Source organism: Brachyistius frenatus, unplaced genomic scaffold (genome assembly GCF_029030835.1).
Source record: "Brachyistius frenatus isolate BFR_SWC_R1_liver_20210118 unplaced genomic scaffold, ASM2903083v1 Contig_9, whole genome shotgun sequence".
Taxonomy (NCBI): domain Eukaryota; kingdom Metazoa; phylum Chordata; class Actinopteri; family Embiotocidae; genus Brachyistius; species Brachyistius frenatus.
In genome coordinates, this window is record NW_027210608.1 from 6,723,196 (window position 1) to 6,732,500 (window position 9,305).

Consider the following 9,305-nt stretch of genomic DNA (forward strand, 5'->3'; position numbering starts at 1 on the left):
TATCAAGAGGAAGTCTTTAATATTTATAATATTTACATCATTGTTTATTGGTTTTTCTGAGAAAAAAAATCATCCAAAGGATTATTGTATAGGATTTATATCTGCTTCTTTTTTCTTTTTTTTTCATGTTAAAGCGGTGCCATTATATTTTTTTATTTTAACAATGGGTCAAACGACTCTGTGAAAAAGCTCACTCATAATGCCAAATTCACAGACTATTATTACCCAGCTGAAGTTCCCTTCAACTTCAGCTCTGAGTTGATTTTTAACCTCAATAAGGTCATTATTTTGGGTTCAAGGACCACAACTGTTATCTCAAAAGCAGCAGCATCAGATGTTGCTCTGGTATACTTGCTATACACTATCTGCCTTGCACCAAGTGGCAGACAAAGTTAGACCGCCCTCAGACCAACTTCAGCCCAGACAACAACAAAAAACAAGCTATCTTATTTATTTGAATGGAGCCTGTCTGTCAACACAGCGGGCAGGTAGCAACAGCAAAACAACAGTCATCGGTGCAAAGCAACATCATCCACTAAGGGCCAATCACATACATGGAAACACACATACCTGATTACTTTTTAGCATCAACACCATATTTTGGCTGTTTACGCGATTGTCGTCCTCCAACCTCAACGACCAGATAGGTTATATGTCCCAATCCTCAGATACGACCCACAGGATGATCGGTTAGCGTTTGGGAAAGCTCAGGGTTTGGTTTAAAATAGCTGACCATCATCATCATGGTTACAATAATATACTCAGTTAAGGTGCTAAGGTGTAAAGTCCCAAGTTTTGTAGACCCATCCATCCACCATGAACTCCTCCATACCCTAACTTTGTGGCTCTAACAACATCAGATAACCTACTTGTTTACTCCCATCATAATTACTACAGCAGCTAGAAGGTTCTGTCGTGATAAAATATGGATCATGATAAGCTGCATGCCCAAAGATCTGTGGGGATGTTTTTTTTTTATTTTTTTATTATTATTTTTTTTTTATGAAGAAGCTATTATAATTTGTCAAGTTGTAAAATTCTTTCTGTGTAAAATTCTTTCTGTGACTATTACAAACCATGATGCAATGTTTTGACATTTGATAAATCTCAAGTGGTAGTATGATGTCATTTTGGATTTAAGCTAAATTAAATGATTTTTAAAAAGTAAGTTGGGACTGTTTACCTGTCAATCATTCATAGCCAACCCTGCTGTTTAATACACTGTGGTTGATCCAAACAGCAGTAAATACTGCAGTAATGGTAGCAACACAGACACAGCTGATCCTGGGCAATCACTCAGTTCTTTAAAATGATTTCAGACACTACCATTCAATACAAAAACAAGTTGAAATGTAATAATCATATTGACCTAAAATAAACTAAGAAGAGAACATTTATGCTATTAATTACAATTTTAAGCTTTTTTTTTTCTGTCCTTGCTTCCAGAGACATTAATGTATTGCATGCTAGAGAAGGTTCTTGATTGTCTTATTTTATGGTTCACTCAGTAAAGGACATGTATGGTTGTATGTCCCACTGTCCTCCGAGGATGAGAAAGATACTATTAAAACATGAAATGTGCCAAAAGTCTGGTGAGCGTTCTGATTTTCAAAGACTGTTCCTGAATCGTTATCACCAAATGCAAAAGTTTAAACACGTTAACATTTATTACTACATTAAAAAGAATGAAAAATGCCAGAGACTCTTCATGAATGTGATGAATGCCATCATTGAATTGTCTTCTTAACACAAATGCTGGGACACTCTTAACTGCTCCCATGAGCCAAAATCAGCCGTATCAAGTAAATGGTTAAAGAAATGAATGTTATTTAAATGATGTAAATATTTACACAGTAGTAGAATATATGCAAATATATTGTTTTTCATTCATAGGTTATTATTGGCAGGTGAACCACATGCTAAAAACAGGAAAGAGAGAAAAGAAAAAGGAAATACAGAGTGACTACATGATAACCAGAATGAGTGTCAGTTGCAAATAATCTGTGACAGGAAAGATGTTTATCCTGAAGAGTTAATGGGCTTATTTATCCTCATTTTTGACAGTCTGTCCAACTTTCCTTTGTTTTATTGGTGGAGACCCAACATTGACTAAACAGGAGCAGCTAAAACTGATATTAAACCCACTGCTGGGCCGTCCTGCTCTCTGTTAGGGATGTTGAACGTAGGCGTCTCACAGCCCACCAAACATGACCAAGCTGAATGGTGAAGCTGAATCTAAGCAACTTAAGTGTTTGCATAACTGTGAGAAAGCACACACGTGACGGTGGAGGTTGGCAAAGCAGATGAGTCTGACAAGTAAGCCTAATTAGTTAAATTGCTAAGCTACTGCCTCAATGAAAATACATAGCAGCAGGGGTAGGGGTTACTGGAGGTCAACAGTGGACAGGTGGAGCTCAAGCTTCACATCTGACACTTGCATAAATCTGAGATTGGCAAACCACCACGTAATTCTCCACCCTACAATGAATGCTGTATTTTCACAATACATTCTGTGCATGTAAATTCAGCTACCGGGATGACTCTACACTGGGTGATAAACACAGCAGTTCTTCTTCCATCTACTGGTATACATATCTGTTGGTTTCAAGTGGCATAAAATAAGCAGTTGGAGATTAGCCAATTTAAGCCCCTCCCTCTTCTTTACCTGGCTTGTTTGTCTCATCCACTCATTGTCTGTGGTTTGCCATCTGCTGCATGGGAAACCACTAATGCACACCTCGACCCCCTGGGATTCACATTTCACACCTGAGGTCAATGACTCCTAGGACATCTGCAACAAGAAGAGTTGATTCACTATGGCCTATCGTTCAGAGCAGCCAGTGTTAAAAAGAAACCTGCCATAATGTCACCATCAAAAGGTGAAATAATACATCACAGCCCCAGAGAGAGAACATGGAGGTCTATGAGAAATGTTATGTCCACACGTGTCAACATGTGTTTTCTATGTGACACTCCAGAGTGGGAGAAAGAAGTTTAGAGGTGGAAAAAACAGGAGACTTAGAGCTCCATCTGCATCAGGCTACGTATTGTATACTCTTCTATAAGTTTATAGAACTTGTAATACAGTTTTACAGTCTTGTGAAAACAGGAAACTGGAAAATTCTTTCAGCCCAGCTCGATGTTTCCGCATCACATCCAGAATTAGAGGATCAGCAGCAATCAGTGCAGCAGAACCAGAGATATCTCTTGTCTTTTCTTTTCCACATTAAATTGCAATTTACAAAAAAAACAGTTGTTAATCATTTAAATATGTAAAACATAAAATTTGCCTGTGTGTTTGCCACTTAGGGTTTCACATCCAACGTAGCATAATGTTAACGTTAGCTTAGCTGAAAAACGTTGAAGACCCCTGCTCTAGAGGAACACCATAACGCCGTGGTCATACAAAATTTTCAGTGCTGAAGAGCCACTACAAAAAGTATTCTTTCATTTTGAAATAGAAGCTTTATGTTCTTGTTATTTTGCCGTTTTAGGGCTTTTGCATGACTAAATCAGTGAATATTGTTTTATGAAAAAAGTTTTGATATCTGCAGTGGGAAGTGGTACATAAGAAACTTGGTTTGGTACACAGTAGTGCATGGTCTAACCCGAAAGAAGAGGATTTGAGTCCATGAGAAAACGATATGGATTTCTTTGAGGAAATATTTTCCAAACCCAAACCAAGTAGTTTTGGTGCCCAACCTTAAGCACAAGTTTTTTTTCCCTAAACCCGACCCACATGGTTTTTTAAACAAAGGCAAATGTTACACGGTTTAGCACAATAAGCAGTATCTCCCCAAGACCTGTACACAGACTTTGATGTGTAAAATCAGTAGAATTCCAGTTTACCCCTCGTGTTGTCCTTGGGTCAAAATGACCCGCAGCTGTGTTCAACCAAGTTCTATTTTATTTTCATATTTTTGGGGATCATTGGTGACAAGGAGGCTGTGAGGGTTTCTTTAAAGAATGATGACCAATGATCCAAAAAAATATAAAAATATAGAAATAAAATAGAACTTGGTTGAACACAGCTGCGTCTGTTATTTTGACCCAAGGACAACAGGAGGGTTAAGAAAGTAAACATTACATTAGTGTACATTACTTTTGTACAAACTACGTATTAGTTTCCAGAGTTTAATAAACAACATATAGCAGCAACGATGCTAGAACATATGTGACTTTTTCCTATTTACGCTGCACATTTACATAATATATGTGACATTTACAATATATTTCTGCAGTCAGTGATACACACAAAAACACAAACACACACACACACACACAGTATTCACACAGCACCCGTCACATTCAGTCACTGCACATTTCACTGAGAAACCCATTAAAGTTCTCACAAAGACACTGCAAAGGCTGAGGCTTAGACAGGGTGTGTGATGTGCACATTGATATTCCAGCACACACACACACACACACACACACACACACACACACACACACACACACACACACACACACACACACACACACACACACACACACTGTTATTTCAGCTGGCAGGAATGGTGCATCTGGCAGAGTGAGAAAGAACTTTGGAAACTATCGGGTTCAACACACCAACACCTCTTGTGTGAGACTGACGCTTCGCCTGATGTCAAACGCAACAGAACGTTTTTAGAATTCTTTCAAGGGTCACAAATCTTGCATTTTATTATTTTTTTGGAAATGATTGCTTTTAGTTGAGCGAGTGAAACATAACAAACTAGAATTACTGCCTTGTGGATGTTTGCCACCGCCAACCAGTCAAATTGTAGTTTCCAACTGTAGTCTGTCCAGACTCATATAATACATGAAGGGCAGACTTTGAAGGAATTTGGCAAATAAAGATGATTCCAAAAAACATAAAGTTGAAGCCATGACAGTAGACAATACTTTAAACATGGATGTTGATGCAAAGAAGCTATACATTCTAAAGCCTGGATGTTTGATATACATCTACATCCCGACAGCATAGAAGATCTAGACAATCATCATAATTTCAAGGTGGACACTCAAAATCAGGGTCACCAACTGAGTATCTAACCAAATGGGAATTTGGTTACAATTTCCGCTTCTGTTGCTGAGTTATGGCGTTCAATAATCAGAAACGTTTTTTGCAGAGTTTTTTGATGTCAAAAGCAAATCTGACATTTTGGATATAAAATGTCAGCACTTAATCATTTTATCCTATTAGATTGTTGTGTGAAATTTTGTCATAATAAGCGAATGAGTTCTTGAGTCATGGTCACCAACATGTTTTGTGAGGTCACATTGACCTTTGACCACCAAATTGGAAGTTCATCCTTGAGTTCAAGTAAATGTTCCCGGACAAATTGGAAGAACTTGCCTCAAGGTGTTGCTGATATCTTGCAGTCACGTGAATGAGATGGATGGTTGTACACAGACGGACAACCTGAAAAATTTAAACCTCTGGCCGCAGCTGTTGAAGAGGAATAAAAAGTCAATCATGATGAGAAACTTAAACGAGACCACAATTGATGTTTCCCTGCAGCACATGTAATGTTTGCAAATGAGCATCTCTGAAGTACAGATAATATCTTTGTTTTCTTTAATATTTGAAAAAACTGCCCAGTTGTCTCGCATCACTTCTTTTGCTTTATCTGATTTTCATGAGTTTCAAAACAAGCTCCTAGAATGACCTCTCATCAAGTAAGCTGAGACATGTTATCAAATGTGTAAAGACACTGGACACACCCATTCGTGTGCAGTCCACAACATTTTATTCAGCAATTTCGAAAAGAGGGACAAGATAAGACACTGACTGGTTGCAACTACGCTATATTTAAAAAGAGTTTAATCTTAACCATACCTTACAGTTCAGTGTAAGTTTCAGTTTTTGGATGCAGAACATTTACACATGAAGGTAAACTGATGTGTTAAAATATGAATTGTACACACGTGATATCACTGAAGTATTGTTTCAACTTTGCTTTTCTTTATTGCTAGAGCCTTAAAAGTTGACAAACCTTTGTGCCAAAGAAGTGCAAAGAAATTATTGTGAATACAATTTTATATTAAACTCAATTAAAATGTTATTATAGCAGATCTTATAGCAGGAAAGTAGTCAGCATTTTACTGTTTAAACTGATCTAAGCAATGTGTTTGACTGCCATTCATGAGTATCAGGTTGACTTTAATCATAAAAAATGTACACATTTGTAAAACTTGTCGTGTGTAAAGCCTGGGGGAAAACCATTCAGGAATCCCGACATTGTTGCGTCGAGCTGCACTCAAGGCCTCTGTGTTTCAGAAGTGGAGGAATTTCAAGGCTGTGTGTTACTTGTGAGGCATGTTGGCAGTAGTCTGGTCCAGGACCTCTCTATCTCTTACTAAAAGCTGCAGTTAGAATCAAACAGTCTTCCTGTGCGATCTCTACAAACCACAGAAAAAATAAGCAAAGAAAAAAAGCAGCTCTTGCTGTTTTGTGGAACCTAAAGAGATGCTATCTTTTGCTCCGCTAAGCTTAACAAAATTAGTCCCATGTTTTCTTCAACTGGTGTCCAAGGACAAAAACTACAGACAATCCAAAAGAGACTCAGATACATTCAAAGGTCCAATGCTAACCTGGGTCAAACTGAAACCTACTAAGGCACCATGTAAGATAAGATTTAATCAAAACAATCATACCTTATGATTGCAAAGGCTGTAAAGTTCAGTGACTCAGCTCACACTAACTACCTCCTTCCTCCAAAATTTTTAAAATAATATAAAAACATCTGGACCTGGTAATACTCTACTGTAACCAGAGGCGTATTCAGTGAGGGCTGTGGATTATGTTCTCATCTGAGAGTTGCACATTTGTTTTCACTATCTTCAAAATGAAGGTGGACGCAAACTTTCACACCAAGCAACACAGTGAAGGTGTGCGTGTCCTTGTGCATCCGTGCCATTACACACATGCATGTACACACTATTTGCTAAGCAGACCCAGGTGTTGTGGTGTTTTACTGGGAACACAGGACCTTTACAGGTATCACTTTTACAGTGACTGTACAGGTGTGACTGATCATCCCATGCATGAAAAGAGACAGCAGTCAAACAAGTGCAGCTCTTTGTTTTCCACTCTTTAAAACATCCTCATATGAAACATGATTCCCTTTGGTTGGTGGTGTTTGAAAAGGTTTAGATTTTAACAATTGCAATGAAACCGATATTATATCTAGGATATAAAGTCTATACCCATGTGAAACCCTTCTTTTCTATCTCCCATTTTTTTAATTCCCTGTTTTCAGCGTGCTTACAAACACTCCGACCGCATTCTGCTTACAACAACATCCCAACAGTGGTGGCACTGTTACTGTCTGTGTTTTTACATCTTAATTGACATAATTGGACAACTTCTGATTAAAAAACAGTCTGGTTTGGTGCAACCAGCTCTCCACCACCACCACCACACACACACTAGACAACAATGGCGGGGGCCCGCCTCTGGAACAGGATTGCGCAAGAGCCGATTTCCCATAACCACAGGGACACACTGACAAAGCGATCCAATAAAAGTCAGAAACCAGACTACTGAAGCGTTCATATCAAGGGACCAGGAAGGGGCCGTGTCTCTGAAAACCATGTTTTGAATTTCACACTCTGATGAATCTAATGTCTGTAAAATTCAACTTTAAAAATGTATCTATTATGTCCTTTGGGACTTTATTGTCTGAAATGACTAATGAATTGGTTCAAACATAGATAGGGTAGGATATCCTGTTAACACATCACTTGATGTGAGAGTGGAAGAAGTAGTGTCTGCTCCACAATAATAATGCTAACATACTGATATCCAGCTAATACAATGTGAACGTTTGCTGAGCCCTCCTGAGATGGACGTGAATGTCTGTACTAGTTTTTATGACATTTCATCCAATAGTTGGATTTGAAATTTGAACATTTTGCTGGAAAATCACAAAAAACAACCTCATGGTAGTTCTAGGAGAAAAAGCACAGTCATCATCACAGTCAGTTTCAGGTGCTGGGATGAGCAACATAAATGTTGGTGAAAAATTACATTTTGAATGCACTCAGTAGCTGAGTACTTGAGATATTTCAGTGTAGGTTGAAATGGGGGATGGCTTACAGTCAGATATTGCCTTCCACAGGCTAAAAAATGCCACATATGCAGAGCAAAAGTAGCCGAGTGTTAACAGACCCTAAGTTACTGGATGAAAATGTACGCTACATTGAGAGTCGTCTCCACTCTTTGCATCCTAACGGGTGTAGACGTTGGGTTCATTTTGAAATAATTGGAGCAACCTTTAACCAATCAGCATTGACCACCATATTTGCCAAAACTCGACCACCACTGGAACTACATGAACAGGGTTTTCAGACTATAATCACAGTGAAGAACAATGAAACTGTGAGCTAAATTCTGGTAACACCAAGCTAAAGTAAAAAGGCAGCAAGAACTTTGGAAGTAGTGAAACAGGATTTAAGGCTCAACGGCAAGAATGAAAAACAACACCGCGTTCGTCTTGATGAATGCAGAGATAGTTGTATACACTTATTTCACATGGTCAGCAGCTCATATTTCAATGCTCCTGACTCCATATCAGGGCTGTCAACATTTAAACATGAGAGCAAAGCCTTTCTGCTGGCTGACACATCTCTCATGTTGTCAGAGAAAAAACATGGATTTCTGTGGGTGCGTGTAGCCACCACATGATGCCATCGCCTTTGAAGCTTGATTAAAGTCATCGCCTTGTCAAGAGCTGTATTATGTATTACAACCAGGTAATCACACTTGAAAGTCAAAGGGCTAGAAGGTAAAAAACGAGTCACACTGTGTTTTATCTCAGCGATTAATACTGCTCATTCTGTTCCTGTTGTTCAGCTGGATGACTGGAGCTGCCTCATCCTGAGCTTTATGGGGGGGATTGGAGGGTACAGTCATTCAGTGAGCTCTAGTTTCCCCGGCAGCTCTCAGAGGGTCTCGATGACTCACTCAGTCCACAGACGTCATCGTATTCAGGATACTGCCACAGCTGCGCGGCACTTCCAAAAAGGAGTGAGAGAGGGAGAGTAAAGGGGGATAGATTTAATATGTAAAAAACAAAAGAACAAGTCAATATGCTATCAAGCCAATTGGACATCATGCAGCAAAACTTCATTATGATTGTGGGAGACTGACAACTAAAAGGTTTGCTGGATCTCTGGACCTGGATAGTGCGAACGTGATCCTGGCCTGGAACAACCTTTTCATTCAGAGTCAGTCTGGGACACAAACGAGCAGAAGAAGTTAAGGTCACCGTGTTTTGCACTTGAGTTATGCCTTCATACTGACGTCGGTTCAGCTG